Source organism: Triticum aestivum, chromosome 5B, assembly GCF_018294505.1.
Source record: "Triticum aestivum cultivar Chinese Spring chromosome 5B, IWGSC CS RefSeq v2.1, whole genome shotgun sequence".
In the NCBI taxonomy this organism is placed as follows: Eukaryota; Viridiplantae; Streptophyta; class Magnoliopsida; order Poales; family Poaceae; genus Triticum; species Triticum aestivum.
Window position 1 is genome coordinate 317555699 of NC_057807.1, and position 18364 is coordinate 317574062.

The following is an 18364-nucleotide window of genomic DNA, read 5'->3' on the forward strand; positions in this document are numbered from 1 at the left end:
CTCCCTCTACCATCGAGATTGGTGTTACACCTAAATAATTGTTATTTGGTGTTTGCATTGAGCATAGACATGATTGGATTATGTCTGTCGCAATACGGTTATTCATTTAATGTGAATAATGGTTACTCTATTTATTTGAATAATACCTTCAATGGTCTAGCACCTAAAAGGAATGGTTTATTGAATCTCGATCGTAGTGATACACATTTCATGCCAAAAAGGATATAAGATAGTAATGATAGTACCACTTACTTGTGGCACTGCCACGTAAGTCATATTGGTGTAAAACGCATGATGAAGCTCCATGTTGATGGATCTTTGGACTCACTCGTTTTTGAAAAGTTTGAGACATGCGAACCATGTCTATTGGTGTATACGCATGAAGAAACTCCATGCAAATGGATCGTTTAGACTCACTTGATTTTGAATCACTTGAGATATGCAAATCATACCACATGGGCAAGATGACTGAAAAGCCTCGTTTCAGTGAGATGGAACAAGATAGCAACTTGTTGGAAGTAACACATTGTGATGTGTGCAGTCCAATGAGTGCTGAGGCATGCAGTGAATATCGTTATGTTCATACTTCACAGATGATTCGAGTAGATGTTGAGTATATTTACTTGATGAAACACAAGTCTGAATTACTGAATGGTTCAAGTAATTTCAGAGTGAAGTTGAAGATCATTGTGACAAGAGGATAAAATGTCTATGATATGATCACAGAGATGAGTATCTGAGTTACGAGCTTTGGCACGCAATTAAGACATTGTGGAAATTGTTTCACAATTAATACCGCCTGGAACACCATAGTGTGATGGTGTGTCCGAACATCATAGTTGCACCCTATTGGATATGGTGCGTAGCATGATGTCTCTTATCGAATTACCACTATCGTTCATGGGTTAGGCATTAGAGACAACCGCACTCATTTTAATAGGGTACCACATAATTCCGTTGAGACAACACCGTTTGGAGAAACCTAAGTTGTCGTTTCTTAAAGGTTTGGGGCTGCGACGCTTATGTGAAAGAGTTTCAGGTTGATAAGCTCGAACCCAAAGCGGATAAAATGCATCTTCATAGGACACCCAAAAATAGTTGGGTATACCTCCTAATTCAGATCCGAAAGCAATAGGGATTGTTCCTTGAATCGGGTCCTTTCTCGAGGAAAACTTCGTCTCGAAAAGTTGAGTGGGAGGATGGTGGAGACTTGATGAGGTTATTGAACCATCACTTCAACTAGTGTGTATCAGGGCATAGGAAGTTGTTCCTGTGGCACCTACACCAATTGAAGTTGAAGCTTATGATAGTGATCATGAAGTTTCAGATCAAGTCACTACCGTACCTCGTAGGACGACAAGGACGCGTACTGCTTCGGAGTGGTATGGTGACCCTGTCTTGAAGGTCATGTTGCTAGACAACAATGAACCTACGAGCTATGGAGAAGCGATGGTGGGCCCAAATTCTGACAAATGGTTAGAAGCCATGAAATCCGAGATAGGATCCATGTATCAGAACAAAGCATGGACTTTGGTGGACTTGCCCGATGATCGGCAAGCCATTGAGATAAATGGATCTTTAAGAAGAAGATGGACGTGGATGGTAATGTCACCGTCTATGAAGCTCGACTTGTGGCGAAGAGTTTTTCACAAGTTCAAGGAGTTGACTACGATGAGATTTTCTCATCCGTAGCGATGCTTAAGTCCGTCGGAATCATGTTAGCATTAGCTGCATTTATGAAATCTGGCAGATGGATGTCAAAACGAGTTTCCTTACCAGTCTTCGTAAGAAAAGGTTGTATGCGATACAATCAGAAAAGTTTTATCGATCCTAAGGATGCTAAAAGGTATGCAAAGCTCCAGCAATCCTTCCAAGGACTGGAGTAAGCACCTCGGAGTTGGAATATACACTTTGATGAGATGATCAAAGATTATGGGTTTATACAAAGTTTATGAGAAACTTTTATTTCCAAAGAAGTGAGTGGGAGCACTATAGAATTTCTGATAAGTATATGTTGTTGACATATTGTTGATCAGAAATGATGTAGAATTTCTGGAAAGCATATAGGGTTATTTGAAAGGTGTTTTTAAATAGAAAACCTGGATTAAGCTACTTGAACATTGAGCATCAAGATCTATGAGGATAGATCAAAAATGCTTAATGGTACTTTCAAATGAGCACATACCTTGACGTGATCTTGAAGGAGTTCAAGATGGATCAGTCAAAGAAGGAGTTCTTGCCTGAGTTGTAAGGTATGAAGTTAAGAGTTAAAGCTCGACCACGGCAGAAGAGAGAGAAAGGACGAAGGTCGTCCCCTATGCTTCAGACGTAGGCTCTATAGTATGCTATGCTGTGTACCACACCGGAAGTGTGCCTTGCCATGAGTCAGTCAAGGGGTACAAGAATGATCCAGGAATGGATCATTGGACAGCAGTCAAAATTGTCCTTGGAGCAAATAAGGACATGTTTCTCGATTATGGAGGTGATAAAGAGTTTGACATAAAGGGTTACGTCGATGCAAGCTTTAACACCTATCCGAGTGACTCTGAGTAGCAAACCGGATACGTATAGTGGAACAACCATTTGGAGTAGCTCCAAGTGGAGCGTCGAAGCAGCATTAACAATATGACCTATAGATTTGCGAAGTACATACGGATCTGAATGTTACAGATCCGTTGACTAAAACCTCTCTCACAAGCAGAACATGCTCAAACCCCATAACTCATTGAGTCTTAATCACATGATGATGTGAACTAGTTTAATGACACTAGTGAACTCTTTGGATGTTGGTCACATGGCGATGTGACCTGTGAGTGTTAATCACATGGCGATGTGAACTAGATTATTGACTCTAGTGGAAGTGGGAGACTGTTGGAAATATGCCCTAGAGGCAATAATAAATTAGTTATTATTATATTTCCTTGTTCATGATAATCGTTTATTATCCATGCTATAATTGTATTGAAAGGAAACTCAGATACATGTGTCGATACATAGACAACACCATGTCCCTAGCAAGCCTCTATTGACTAGCTCGTTGATCAATAGATGGTTACGGTTTCCTAACCATGGACATTGGATGTCATTGATAACGGGATCACATCATTAGTAGAATGATGTGACGGACAAGACCCAATACTAAGCCTAGCACAAAGATCATAGTTCGTATGCTAAAGCTTTTCTAATGTCAAGTATCTTTTCCTTAGACCATGAGATTGTGCAACTCCCAGATACCGTAGGAATGCTTTGGGTGTACCAAACGTCACAACGTAACTGGGTGGCTATAAAGGTGCACTACAGGTATCTCCGAAAGTGTCTGTTGGGTTGGCACGAATCGAGACTGGGATTTGTCACTTCGTGTAAACGGAGAGGTATCTCTGGGCCCACTCGGTAGGACATCATCATAATGTGCACAATGTGACCAAGGGGTTGATCACGGGATGATGTGTTACGGAACGAGTAAAGAGACTTGCTGGTAACGAGATTGAACAAGGTATCGGGATACCGACGATCGAATCTCGGGCAAGTACAATACCGCTAGACAAAGGGAATTGTATACGGGATCGATTGAGTCCTTGACATCGTGGTTCATCCGATGAGATCATCGTGGAACATGTGGGAGCCAACATGGGTATCCAGATCCCGCTGTTGGTTATTGACCGGAGAACGTCTCGGTCATGTCTGCATGGTTCCCGAACCCGTAGGGTCTACACACTTAAGGTTCGATGACGCTAGGGTTATAAAGGAAGTTTGTATGTGGTTACCGAATGTTGTTCGGAGTCCCGGATGAGATGCCGGACGTCACGAGGAGTTCCGGAATGGTCCGGGGGTAAAGATTTATATATGGGAAGTCCTGTTTTGGTCACCGGAAAAGTTTCGGGTTTTTCCGGTAACGTACCGGGACCACCGGGAGGGTCCCGGGGGTCCACCAAGTGGGGCCACCAACCCCGGAGGGCTGCATGGGCCAAGTGTGGGAGGGAACCAGCCCCAGGTGGGCTGGTGCGCCCCCCACAAGGGGCCCAAGGTGCAAGGGAGAGTGGGAGGGGGCAAACCCTAGGGCAGATGGGCCCTAAGGCCCACCCCAGGCGCGCCTCCCCTCTCTCCCCCTCTGGCCGCCACCCAGATGGCATCTGGGGGCTGCCGCCGCCCTTGGGGAGGGAACCCTAGAGGGGGCGCAGCCCCCTCCCCTCCCCCTATAAATACTTGAGGCTTGGGGGCTGCCCAACACATGAGTTTCTCCCTCTATTGGCGCAGCCCTACCTCTCTTACTCCTCCTCTCCCGCGGTGCTTGGCGAAGCCCTGCTGGACTACCACGCTCCTCCATCACCACCATGCTGTTGTGCTGCTGCTGGATGGAGTCTTCCTCAACCTCTTCCTCTCACCTTGCTGGATCAAGGCATGTGAGACGTCACCAGGCTGTACGTGTGTTGAACGCGGAGGTGCCGTCCGTTCGGCACTAGGATCTCCGGTGATTTGGATCACGACGAGTACGACTCCTTCAACCCCGTTCTCTTGAACGCTTCCGCTTAGCGATCTACAAGGGTATGTAGATGCACTCTCCTTCCCCTCGTTGCTGGTTTCTCCATAGATAGATCTTGGTGACACGTAGGAAAATTTTGAATTTCTGCTACATTCCCCAACAGTTGCGGATGCTTGCTAGAGTTCCAATCATAAGTTCATATGATCCAAGTAGGGAAAGTATGTTAGCTTATGCCTCTCCTCATATGAAATTGCAATGATGACTACCGATCTTGTTAACAATTGCCTAGGACAATTCCGCACACCGATCCATCATTATTCCACACCCGCTATTTATGTTATCTAGTATTATATTCTAACTTTATGATAACAACACCTACTTTTATATTTTAGCTCTCTGATATCATACAAAGTTATATTCTTCATACCCGCAACGTAGTTTTATTTCTCGTTTCTAGTTGGAAGCAAACGTTCAGTGTACATAGAGTCGTATCAGTGGCAGATAGGGCTTGAGAGAATATTGATCTTACCTTTAGCTCCTTGTGGGTTCAACACTCCATACTTATCACTTCCACCTTTGGAAATTGCTACGATGATTCCCTGCACTTGGGGATTATCATCGCTCAGCCGCTAACATTGAGATACATGCTTTTAACATTCTAGTAAATTGAAAACTCGTCTGAAATTCATGAAACTTGACATGATATCGTGGAACGACAACAACATGCCGTGGTAAAAATATTGTCCCATTTGGGGCAGGTGTGGGTATAAGCTTCCCGCAAACCAGAGCTTCTCTCACAACAAGCCTGATGGTTTCAATAGGGTGTGTGCCACCTTGGGGGAAGAAACGATATATGTTGCCTCTTCTTACTTTCAAAATGTTTCTCGCGTCAACATAGAACAACATGAGTGGTGTGTCAATTTTTGGGATTTTCGGGGTTCGCTTGGACATTTTTATACATTAACTGAGTATTCTATGCATTCATGTGCATAATTCAAATTTGAACTATACGCACAAGCTCTAGTGCATATAAATTACTTGAAAAATTCAAATCCGTGTCCTTGGTTGCATGCTTAGGTCTCATGCAAGAAATGTGAATGAATGTCAAACACCATGCCACCGTCACTCGGCCGCAAACATTGAGATACATGGTTTTTAAATTCTAGTAAATCCAAAACTCCTCTGAAATTCATGAAACTTGGCATGCTATCATGCAGCAGCATCAACATGCCGTGGTAATTTTTTTGTACCATTTGGGGCAAGTTTGGGGATATGCTTCTCACAAACCAGAGGTTCTCACAACAAGCCTGATGGTTTCGATAGGGAACGTCCCACCTTTGGGGACGAAACGATATCCATTGCCTCTTATTGCTTTCCAAAAAATTCTCGTGTCAACATAGAACAAAAGGAGTGTTTTGTCAATTTTTGGGATTTTTTGGGGTTTGTTTTGACATTTTTATGCATTAATTGCGTTTTCAATGCATTTATGAGCATAATTCAAATTTGAACTACATGCATATACTCTAATGCATATAAATTGGTTGAAAATTCAAATTTGTGTCCTTGGTTGCATGCTTAGATCACATGCAAGTAATGGGAATGAATGTCAAACACCCTGCCACCGTCACTCGGCCGCAAACATTGAGATTCCTGGTTTTTAAATTCTAGTAAATCCAAAGCTCGTCTGAAATTCATGAAACTTGGCATGCTATCATGGAGCGGCATCAACATGTTGTGGTAATTGTTTTGTCCCATTCGAGGCAGGTTTGGGGATATGCTTCTCACAAACCAAAGGTTCTCACAACAAGCCTGATGGTTTCGGTAGGGAACGTCCCACCTTTGGGGACGAAACGATATCATGTGCCTCTGATTGCTTTCAAAAAAATTCTAGTGTCAACATAGAACAACATGAGTGTTGTGTCAATTTTTGGGATTTTTGGGGTTCGTTTGAACATTTTTATGCATTAATTGAGTTTTCAATGCATTTATGTGCATAATTCAAATTTGAACTACATGCACATGCTCTAATGCATATAAATTTGTTGAAAATTCAAATTCGTGTCCTTGGTTTCATGCTTAGGTCCCATGCAAGAAATGGGAATGAATGTCAAACACCCAGCCATCGTCACTCGGCCGCAAACATTGAGATTCCTGCTTTTTAAATTCTAGTAAATCCAAAACTCGTCTGAAATTCATGAAACTTGGCATGCCATCATGGAGCGGCATCAACATGCCGTGGTAAATTTTTTGTCCCATTTGGGGCAGGTTTGGGTATAAGCTTCTCACAAACCAGAGCTTCTCACAACAAGCCTGATGGTTTCGGTAGGGAACGTCCCACCTTTGGGGACGAAATGATATCAGCTGCCTCTTATTGCTTTCAAAATTTTTCTAGTGTCAACATAGAACAACAGGAGTGTTGTGTCAATTTTCGGGGTTCATTTGGACATTTTTATGCATTAATTGAGTTTTCGATGCATTTATGTGCATAATTCAAATTTTAACTACATGCACATGCTCTAATGCATATAAATTGGTTGAAAATTCAAATTTGTGTCCTTGGTTGCATGCTTAGGTCCCATGCAAGAAATGGGAATGAATGTCAAACACCCTGCCACCATCACTCGGCCGCAGACATTGAGATTCCTGGTTTTTAAATTCTAGTAAATCCAAAACTCGTTTGAAATTCATGAAACTTGGCATGCTATCATGGAGCGGCATCAACATGCCGTGGTAAATTTTTTGTCCCATTTGGGGCAGGTTTGAGTATAAGCTTCTCACAGACCAGAGCTTCTCACAACAAGCCTGACGGTTTCGGTAGGGAACGTCCCACCTTCGGGGACAAAATGGTATCTGCTGCCTCTTATTGCTTTTAAAATATTTCTAGTGTCAACGTAGAACAACAGGAGTGTTGTGTTAAATTTTTCAATTTTTCGTGGTTCGTTTGGACATTTTTATACATTAGCTGGGTTTTCTAGGAATTTTATGTTCATAATTCAAATTTGAACTACATGCACATGCTCTAGTGCATATAAATTGGTTGAAAAATCAAATCTTTGTCTATGGGTGCATGCTTAGATCCCATGCAAGAAATGGGAATGAATTTCAAACACCAAGGCACTATTGATTGCCGGTAAAGCGTTGATATACTTTGTTTTTAAATTCTAGGAAATCCAAAACTCGTCTGAAATTCATGAAACTTGGCATGCTATCATGGAATGGCACCTGACATGCTGTGGTGTTTTTGGTGTCCATTTTGAGAGAAGGCGCACTTGAATAATAGCCAACAAAGGCATTTTGAAACAAATAGCTGCCACTTTAATATCTCAAACATTTGTATAATTCAAATCGTGTGCGTTCTGTTAACCATTTATGTGACGCCACGTGTCTTGGTTTTAATGGCTATAGGAGGTGCCGTGCGGACAGCTGCTTGACTGAATGGGAGGCGTGCGAGCGTAGTCCGATGCGTAGGCTGACCAAGAGGCGTGCAAGCTGTCCTCCAATGTGCAGGCTCACCGGGAAGCATGCGAGCTATACGCTGCGTAGGCTCACTGGGAAATGAGCCCTTTGACTTCCACGGTCTCCATTAATGGCGCCCGAGCTGCCGCTTAATACGGGTGGCCTTACTGTTCGCCTCCCATTCCCCTCCCTCCCGCAAACCTCCACCGCCATGGCGCAGAAGGATCATCTGCCACTAGTCGTCAAGTTTGGTGAAGTCGACTCCGAGTCGGAGGAGATAGAAAATAAGGAGGAATGGGGCCTCGTGGACATGGCCCAGAATGAGCTGGCCGCGGCTGTTGCTGCCGCCGCTCCCTTCCTAGCTCCCATCTCCGCGCCCGCCCCAGCGACCAACCCTGTAGCATTGACAGGTTGGTCGCTGAGAACTATCACTGAGATGGAAGCCGCGGGCGTCACCGAGGTCTCCGCGGATCCGTGAGAGCTCGTGTACACACCAGCGCTCGTGCCCGTGCGCGCCCCTCCACCCACCGTGGCGCCAGTCCCCATGCGTTTGGCTGCACCCGCCGCTCCCGTGCCCGTCCGTGTGCCTCCCTCAGCGGCATGAGACATCACCATCTACTACTACCTCTCAGCGCTGCCAGCTGCCGTCCTCCCACGCCCTGCCCATCGATCACGCGACTACATGATGTTTGATTTACAAGTGAAGAACATTCTGTGCTGCCTTGAAGACTTCAATAACGGCATCCCCGAGGACGACAACGACAAGGACGGCGCAGCACGCCGCCTCCTCCGCCGCCGGAAATAGTTTTTTTTCTTGGGTTTAATATTGTATCTCGATCGCAAACGTTTTAGTTAGAACACCCATATGCAAACCGACAGCTTCCCCAGGAAGCCTAGGGAAAATGTGCCGAGCAGGATTTGTGCAGCTCTTGATCGCAAACGTTTTAGATAGAACACCTGTATGCAAAGCAAGAGCAGGATTTGTGCATCTCTTCAACACAAACGGTTGTTTTGGATGACCCGTGTGCAACCACTTACAAACAATGTGGTAAGATTTGCATCTGTCATATTGGGTATGTTGCCATTTGTCTAACTTGAAAGATTGACATTTGTTGATCTAGTAACATTGCCATTTGTCAACCTTGTAACACTGCGATTTGTCAAAATATGCAGCTAAAAATCACTAGCACTATCTAATTTTTGCAACTAAAATTCTGTAATTAAGCATAAATTTCATTCATAGATTAAGCAGTCGTGCTTAATTTATACAAACAGTTCAACTCGAGAGCTGAAACAACCAAACTTTTCCCCAATTGTTGCCAACCACGTACTGAAATAGCTAGTTCTACTTTATATACTAGCTAATTTTAAGTACGTTGTATAGTTCCACCACATCTATAGTCAGATGAACTGAACAAAATAGCCCCTAAATACTAGTACTACTATGGAGGGGCTTTGTACTACTTCCGACAGCATATCCTTTGCCGAGCACGCTCAGTAAGAGGCAGAGGAGGAGGAGCCTACCGACGAGCTGGACAAATGCATACGGTGCCTGTCACTATTGCATGTTCGGCGATGCTCCCCAGCTCGAACGCCCACTACCACTCCAGATGATCCCTCGGGAAGCGGTGGTTCTCCACGTATCCTGATTCCTCGCCTCTGAGGCAGCGTGTGTTGCGGCCACGGCGGCGGTAAGGGTCTTTGCATGCTTGACGAGGCGCTCCTCCTCCTCCCACAGGAACTCGGTGTAGTGCGCAAGGTCGCTGACGCACGTGCCGACATCCACCTCCACATCATGCCTTCAGGCGGCGGTGGCGGAGCGGGTGATGACCCCGGCGGTCGATGGTGGGTTGGCGACCACGACCACCACCTTCCGCCTTCGGGCCGTGGTGGCGGAGCGGGTGATGGCCACGATGGCCGGCAGTGGGGTGACGGCCACGACGGCCACCTACCGCCTTTGGGCCATGGCGGTGGAGCGGGCGATGGCCCTGGCTTTCGACGGTGGTGTGGCGGCAACGGCGGCCGGCAATATCTGCCGATGGGCACCGGCGGCAGAAAGTGTGGTGTGTGTTCCACGCAAACCCAACAGGGACGCCACATGCACTACATTACGCCGGGGACTGCGCCGCTGCCACGGTGTAGCCTCCCAGCTGGAGCTGTCGTCTGATGATGGTGGAGTGGCTGAGCGACCACGACAGACCGGTGCCATTGGTGATTGTGGGCTACAGGGAGGGAGGGGAAAATGCGACGCAGGACTCGCTGGCTGATGTCTACTATGCAACCTTCTTCTTGTAGACGTTGTTGGGCCTCCAAGTGCAGAGGTTTGTAGGGCAGTAGCAAATTTCCCTCAAGTGGATGACCTAAGGTTTATCAATCCATGGGAGGCGTAGGATGAAGATGGTCTCTCTCAAACAACCCTGCAACCAAATAACAAAGAGTCTCTTATGTCCCCAACACACCCAATACAATGGTAAATTGTATAGGTGCACTAGTTCAGCGAAGAGATGGTGATACAAGTGCAATATGGATGGTAGATATAGGTTTTTGTAATCTGAAATTATAAAAGCAGCAAGGAAGCAAGTAACAAAAGTGAGTGAAAACGGTATTGCAATGCTTTGAAACAAGGCCTAGGGTTCATACTTTCACTAGTGCAAGTTCTCTCAACAATAATAACATAATTGGATCATATAACTATCCCTCAACATGCAACAAAGAGTCACTCTAAAGTCACTAATAGCGGAGAACAAACAAAGAGATTATTGTAGGGTACGAAACCACCTCAAAGTTATTCTTTCCGATCAATCCATTGGGCTATTCCTATAAGTTTCACAAACAGCCCTAGAGTTCGTAGTAAAATAACACCTTGAGAAACACATAAAAAAAACCTAATGTCACCTAGATACTCCAATGTCACCTCAAGTATCCGTGGGTATGATTATACGATATGCATCACACAATCTCAGATTCATCTATTCAAACCAACACAAAGAACTTCATAGAGTGCCCCAAAGTTTCTACCGGAGAGTCAAGACGAAAATGTGTGCCAAACCCTATGCACAGATACCAAGGTCACGAAACCCGCAAGTTGATCACCAAAAGATACATCAAGTGGATCAATAGAATACCCCATTGTCACCATGGGTATTCCACGCAAGACATATATCAAGTGTTCTCAAATCCTTAAAGACTCAATCCGATAAGATAACTTCAAAGGGAAAACTCAATCCATTACAAGAGAGTAGAGGGGGAGAAACATCATAAGATCCAACTATAATAGCAAAGCTCACGATACATCAAGATCGTGCTGAATCAAGAACACGAGAGAGAGAGAGAGATCAAACACATAGCTACTGGTACATACCCTTAGCCCCGAGGGTGAACTACTCCCTCCTCGTCATGGAGAGCCCCGAGATGATGAAGATAGCCACCGGTGATGGATCCCCCACCGGCAGGGTGCCGGAATAGGGTCCCGATTGGTTTTTGGTGGCTATAGAGGCTTGCGGCGGCGGAACTCCCGATCTAGGTTATGTTCTGGAGGTTTGGGGATTTATAGGAGAGGCTGGCGTCGAGAACAAGTTAGGGGGCCCCACGGAGAGTCCACGAGGCACAGGGGCGCGCCCTAGGGGGGCACCCTCCACCCTCGTGGGGCCCATGGGCCTCCCCTCCGGTAACTCTTCGTTCCAGCATTTTTTATATTTTCCAGAAAAAATCTCGGTTGATTTTCAGCGCATTTCGAGAACTTTTATTTCTACACAAAAACAACACCATAGTAGTTCTGCTAAAAACAGCGTCAGTCTAGGTTAGTTCTAACAAAATCATTCCAAAATCATGTAGAAATATTATAAACATGGCATGAATACATAAAAAAAATTATAGATACGTTGGAGACTTATCAGCATCCCCAAGCTTAATTCTTGCTCGTCCTCGAGTAGGTAAATGATAAAAACAGAATTTTTGATGTGGAATGCTACCTAACATATTTTTCACTGTAATCTTCTCTAATGTGGCAAGAATATTTAGATCCATAAGATTCAAAACAAAAGTTTAATATTGACATAAAAACAATAATACTTCAAGCATACTAACAAAGCAATCACGTCTTCTCAAAATAACATGGCCAAAGAAAGCTATCCCTACAAAATCATATATTCTGGCAATGCTCTATCTTCATCACACAAAATATTTAAATCATGCACAATCCCGGTTTCAGCCAAGCAATTGTTTCATACTTTAGTATTCTTAAACTTTTTCAACTTTCACGCAATACATGAGCATGAGCCATGGACATAGCACTATAGGTGGAATAGAATGGTGGTTGTGGAGAAGACAAAAAGGAGAAGACAGTCTCACATCAACTAGGCGTATTAACGGGCTATGGAGATGCCCATCAATAGATATCAATGTGAGTGAGTAGGGATTGCCATGCAACGGATGCACTAGATCTATAAGTGTATGAAAGCTCAAAAAGAAACTAAGTGGGTGTGCATCCTACTCGCTTGCTCACGAAGACCTAGGGCATTTTGAGGAAGCCCATCATTGGAATATACAAGCCAAGTTCTATACTGAAAAATTCCCACTAGTATATGAAAGTTATAACATAGGAGACTCTCTATCATAAAGATCATGGTGCTACTTTGAAGCACAAGTGTGGTAAATGGATAGTAGCATTGCCCCTTCTCTCTTTTTCTCTCTTTTTTTATTTTTTCATTTTTTATTTGGGCCTTCTCTTTTTTTATGGCCTCTTTTTTTTCTTTTTTTATATTTTTCATCCGGAGTCTCATCCCGACTTGTGGGGGAATCATAGTCTCCATCATCCTTTCCTCACTGGGACAATGCTCTAATAATGATGATCATCACACTTTTAGTTACTTACAACTCAAGAATTACAACTCAGTGCTTAGAACAAAATATGACTCTATGTGAATGCCTCCGACGGTGTACTGGGATGTGCAATGAATCAAGAGTGACATGTATGAAAGAATTATGAATGGTGGCTTTGCCACAAATACGATGTCAACTACATGATCATGCAAAGCAATATGACAACGATGAAACATGTCATAATAAACGAAACGGTGGAAAGTTGCATGGCAATATATCTCGGAATGGCTATGGAAATGCCATAATAGGTAGGTGTCGGTGTCAAAACCGGCGGATCTCAGGTAGGGGGTCCCGAACTGTGCGTCTAGGCGGATGGTAACAGGAGACAAGGGACACGATGTTTTACCCAGGTTCGGGCCCTCTTGATGGAGGTAAAACCCTACGTCCTGCTTGATTGATATTGATGATGTGAGTATTACAAGAGTAGATCTACCACGAGATCAAGGAGGCTAAACCCTAGAAGCTAGCCTATGGTATGATTGTTGTTCGTCCTATGGACTAAAACCATCCAATTTATATAGACACCGGAGAGGGCTAGGGTTACACAGAGTCGGTTACAATGGTAGGAGATCTACATATCCGTATCGCCAAGCTTGCCTTGCATGCCAAGGAAAGTCCCATCCAGACACGGGACGAAGTCTTCAATCTTGTATCTTCATAGTCTTGGAGTCCAGCCGATGATGGTAGTTCGTCTATCCGGACACCCCCTAGTCCAGGACTCCCTCAGTAGCCCCTGAACCAGGCTTCAATGACGACGAGTCCGGCGTGCACATTGTCTTCGGCATTGCAAGGCGGGTTCCTCCTCCGAATAATTTATAGAAGATTGTGAACACCAGGATAGTGTCCGGCTCTGCAAAATAAATTCCACATACCACCATAGAGAGAATAATATTTACACAAGTTCAATCTGCTGACGTATTATGTGGCGTGACGTCACACCACAACCAAGCCTTTACTCAAATCGTTTTTATTATACCACCTCCGCGCGTTTAGCGAAGCGGTTTCCTTGGCACGTCTTGTCGAAGCAGAGATCGTGTTCCTCTTATTCCGGGATTCTCATCAATACGGACGTGGGTAACCCAACCGCGCCCGTTGCCACACCCCCTCCATCGAAGGCGGGTTCCAAAAGGTCACGGGGACGGCTCTTGGTATTCTCCCTCTTTATAATGAGACCAAGGCCCGTTCTTTTTCTTCAATCCTCAATCCAATTCGCCCCTCGCCCCGAGTTCCAGCACCCAGAGCTCCAGATTCGGGTACTTTCGACCTTCGACAATGTCTGGCTCCAATCTACAAGGCCGGTGGATGCCCTCCTCCATTACGGAAGAGGACGTGCTAAAGCTGAGAGACGCCAGGTACTTAACCTACGAGATTTCGCATAGGTTGCCTGCCCAAGGGCAAGTTATTCCTACTCCCGAGCCCGGCGAGAGTGTCGTGTTCGTGTCTCACCTCCGTCGAGGTTTAGGCTTCCCGATGGATCCCTTCGTGAGGGGGCTCATGTTTTACTATGGGCTGGAATTCCATGATTTGGCTCCGGAGTCCATCCTCCACATCTCCTCATTCATTGTCGTCTGCGAAGCCTTCCTCCGCACTACCCCTCACTTCGGCTTGTGGCTCAAAACCTTCAACGTGGAGCCGAAGATGATTGAGGGGCGTCAGGCGGAGTGCGGCGGGGCGATTATAAGCAAGAGGGCCGATGCGCCATGGCCCGAGGGCTCTTTTCAGGAGGAGCTCGGCTTGTGGCAACATGAGTGGTTCTATATCACCGCTCCCAGGGGCAGCAGGCAGAGGCCACCGCCCGCCTTTCGCCCGGGCCCTCCACAATGGCTGACGTCATGGGTCAACAAAGGGCTTGACTGGGGGCCGTCCAAAGACGTACCCCTGTTGCAGGGCCGGATTCGAGACCTCCAAGAAAGGGAGATCAATCTGGTCGTAGTGGCACATGTTATGCTGATTCGGCGCCTTCTGCCCTGCAAACGTCGCCCCCTCCACCTGTGGGAATTTAATCCAGAGGGACCACGAGCTCTCCAACACTTCATGGGTTTGACACCCGTGGAGATGTACAAACTGTTCTTCGGATCACAAGAGATGCGTCCGGACTTGACCGAGGATGCTGGCCTAAGCTGCAATCGCCCGGATACTCAAGTATGTAGCCCTGTGTCCGGACACATTGTCCATTTATTTATCATGGGTTTGCCTTTTAACCAGCTATCCCTTGGACAGGAGTGGATAGCGCAAGCAAAACTGATATGGTGTCCGGCCCCCTCCCTGAGACCACGCCGGATCCCGTGTTAATCAAAATGTTGGAGGTTGCACCTTTGGAGGAGGGAGAAGGGGGGCACAGGGAAACTACCACCTCTGCCAAGGAGGCTTTCAGTAAGGGGGGAATCGAGAATCCCTCCCTCCAGGGGGAGAAGAGGATCGCTTCCGAAGACCCGGAGGCCAAGGCCTCAAAGCGGGGAAAGAAATCTGCACCGGAAGGTCCTGTGCCCGGAAGAGCCCCGGCCGCACAGTCTCCCCAAAGGAATCAGCCCTCCAGCGAGCCGTAAGTAAAAAAGGGGAATTTTGTAATAGGGGACACCCCTACTTTATTTCTAAGGGTAACCGAAGTTTTCACCTTGTAGTTCGGATCTCAACCCTTCTCAGCAGAGCTCATCTTCGGGGGACCTTCATCCGGAGATGATGGAGAGCGAAACGCCTCCATCTGCCGCCCCGTCGGGCGGGGCGGACGACCCTGAGGTGTCGTCACGGAGGGTCTCCCCGAGTCCGGCGGGGTCGGGGAGTTCGGCACCCACTAGAGTACGGCGGGTGGAGCTGCAGGATTTGCTCGACAGGGCGTTTATCTCAGAATATCACCACACATTAATGAGTATGGTAATTGAAAGGATCTCATCCGCCGAGAGCGGGTTGCATGAGGCCATCGGAAGTTTGCTGACGGGGTTTGAGGTACGCAAAAAATGACATACCTTTTGACAGTTTTGCACATGGAGTGCGCCCTGTATAGATAGTAGCCCCTGCGACTTGGTATGCTGTCGAAAGCGACAGCGTGCCGAGGATCATAATCTTAGTTATAGAATGTCGCCTTTCCTATGCAGGTGGCGGAACGTTCGGTGGCCAGCCGGACTGATGGAGTTGCCAAGCTGAAGCGGCAACTCGATGTTGCGGATGCGGACATCGCGCTGGTCAATAAATGACTTAACGAGTCACAAGGTAGGTGGTTGCTCCGCGGTCACCTAGTAAGGGAGCTGATGCCCGTTCCTTACAATTTGTATGCTTGATGCAGATGGTGCCGCTGCTGTGGAAGACCTTCGAGCAGAGCTTGCTCGGGCCAAGGAGCAAGCCAGGAAAAGTGATGCGGCTGCCTCGAAGGCAGCGGAAGAGCTAAAAGCCGAAAAGGCTGCTCACTGCCGAAGCAGGGAGGAGATGGCCGGAATGGCCGTGAAATTAAAAGATGCTACCGACCGCTATGAGGTTCTTGAAAGAGAACGCCGAGCGGAGCAAGAGGACCTGAAGAAGGCCGCCGCCGAAGCCAAGGATGCCCGTAGTGCGATGCGGGCTATGAAGGAGGAATTGCATCAGGCCGGAGACATTGCGGCTGGAAAGCCCTTTTTGCTGCGTAGGAAGTTCACAGATCCGAAGTATGCCCAGTTGGGCCAATTGTGTGGTGTGGAGGATCCTTATCTGGATTTGGCGGCGAGTGCGGCGGACGCAGTCGTGCACTTCCGAAGCCAGAAGGATCACGAAATGGAAGAGCTTTTCTGGTCTCAATTCCATAGTCCGTAGCGTCCACTTCCGTTGACTGATCGGTTGGCGGAGTGGGCTGAGCTGAATAGATTGTCCGGACTTGCCATGACGGATGTGGTGGCTCATCTGTGGCCAGAAAGGCCCAAGCCGGAGAGTTATTTTGGCTTGTTGCAGCAATTCCTTGGGGCGGTGCCGCATATCGAGGTGATGAAGCAGTCGGCATGCATAGAGGGTGCACAGATGGCTCTCGCCCGTGTTAAGACATACTGGGCGGAGATGGATGCCACCGATGTTGCATCCCGGGGTTCGGACAAAAGTCGATTACCCGCCGAGCACTATTTTGAGGAAGTCCTGCAGGGCGCTCGTTTAATAGAGTTGCAGTGCTCGAAAGATGTTATGTTCAAATGACATGTATGATTTGTGAGATCATGTTTATAATGTAACAACTTTTTATACTTGTGCGTTCAAGTATTGAACTATCTCCTGTGCGGCCGTATATGTACGTATAACCTGAAAGATGGCAGTCTTTGGCTTCAGCCCCCACGCACATGGTGCGGGGGTGTTTGCAAAAAAAAGCGCTTTTTCACACTTAATCCAACGTCTCGGTCCTTTGAAGGAGGTGATAGCATAGCAAACTAGGCAACCGGACTATAATGCTTTATCACTTTCACTTAGCCATAGGAGCTCGATGGTGGGGCTACTATATAGCCCCTAGAGGCACCGCGCTCTCCGAACTCGGGGCGCGTATGTGCCTGACCGAAAAGCGGTCCTTCGTCAAAGCGGAGGAATTCTAAACATTCCAATAGTCGATCGAGTGGTTGACCAGTCTCTCGCTATATCATGACAGTCAGTTTTCGGCTTTCTCTACTGAGGTGCTCGCCCGGCCGAACCGGGGCACAATCGTAGTAGTTCTCCTGGTGCCGCGTTAGCCGATGGAGCGGAACGTAAGGCAGCAAAACACAGGAGCCGGGCAAACCCAACATTTGACCAAAGACATGATTCGGAGCTGATGCATATAAGGCCTAACTCGAGACGCCGAACACTCCCTGAGGTATTCAGTCTTTATGATACCGGGCAGAACAATGCCCTAAGCCCCTAGTGTCCAGGTACGGGCGAGAACTTCTGACGCGGCCGATGCCAAAACGCCAGCCTCCTCCTCGGTTATGGTAGGAAACAGGGGGATGTGTATCAACAAGAGACAGTAAGAAAGGTTTACGCAGGGTCTTAATCTGAAAAGAATCCTTGCAACGGGTCCCTGCTGCACGTCTGTGCATGTGTCTCTGTTGTGCTGTATCCTGGATGGGTGTAGCACATGCTTCATCTGTGAAAGAGAAGAACTTAGTTTGGAAAAAATATCGTGCAAAAGATGTATTAAAAATAAAGTATGATTTGGAAGATGAATAAAGTTGAGCTTTATTGGCTCTCATTGTTTATACGTGCAGCCCCTTGTAAAGAGGTATGCGGCTGGGAAGTCCCTTGTTTATTTATGCTGGACTCGCCTAATCGTGTCCGAGGTCTGAATGACCTATTTTTAGGGGCTTTAACCAGCAAGAACAGATTAGTGTGTGGCTGTCAAGGCAGTCTCACGTTTTCTGTGGTCGAGGAACACTCAGAGTTACCCTTTAATGAGATTATGCCGCGTGGACCGGGCATTTTAAGCGTAAGAGACGCGTAATGCGGTATTGTGTTAAAGCGGGCGAAAGCTTCGCGTCCCAGTAGTGCTTGATGGCTACTTTTGAATGGAGCGATATGGAAAATGAGCTTTTCGCGATGGAGGTTATCGGATGAACCGAACACGACCTATAG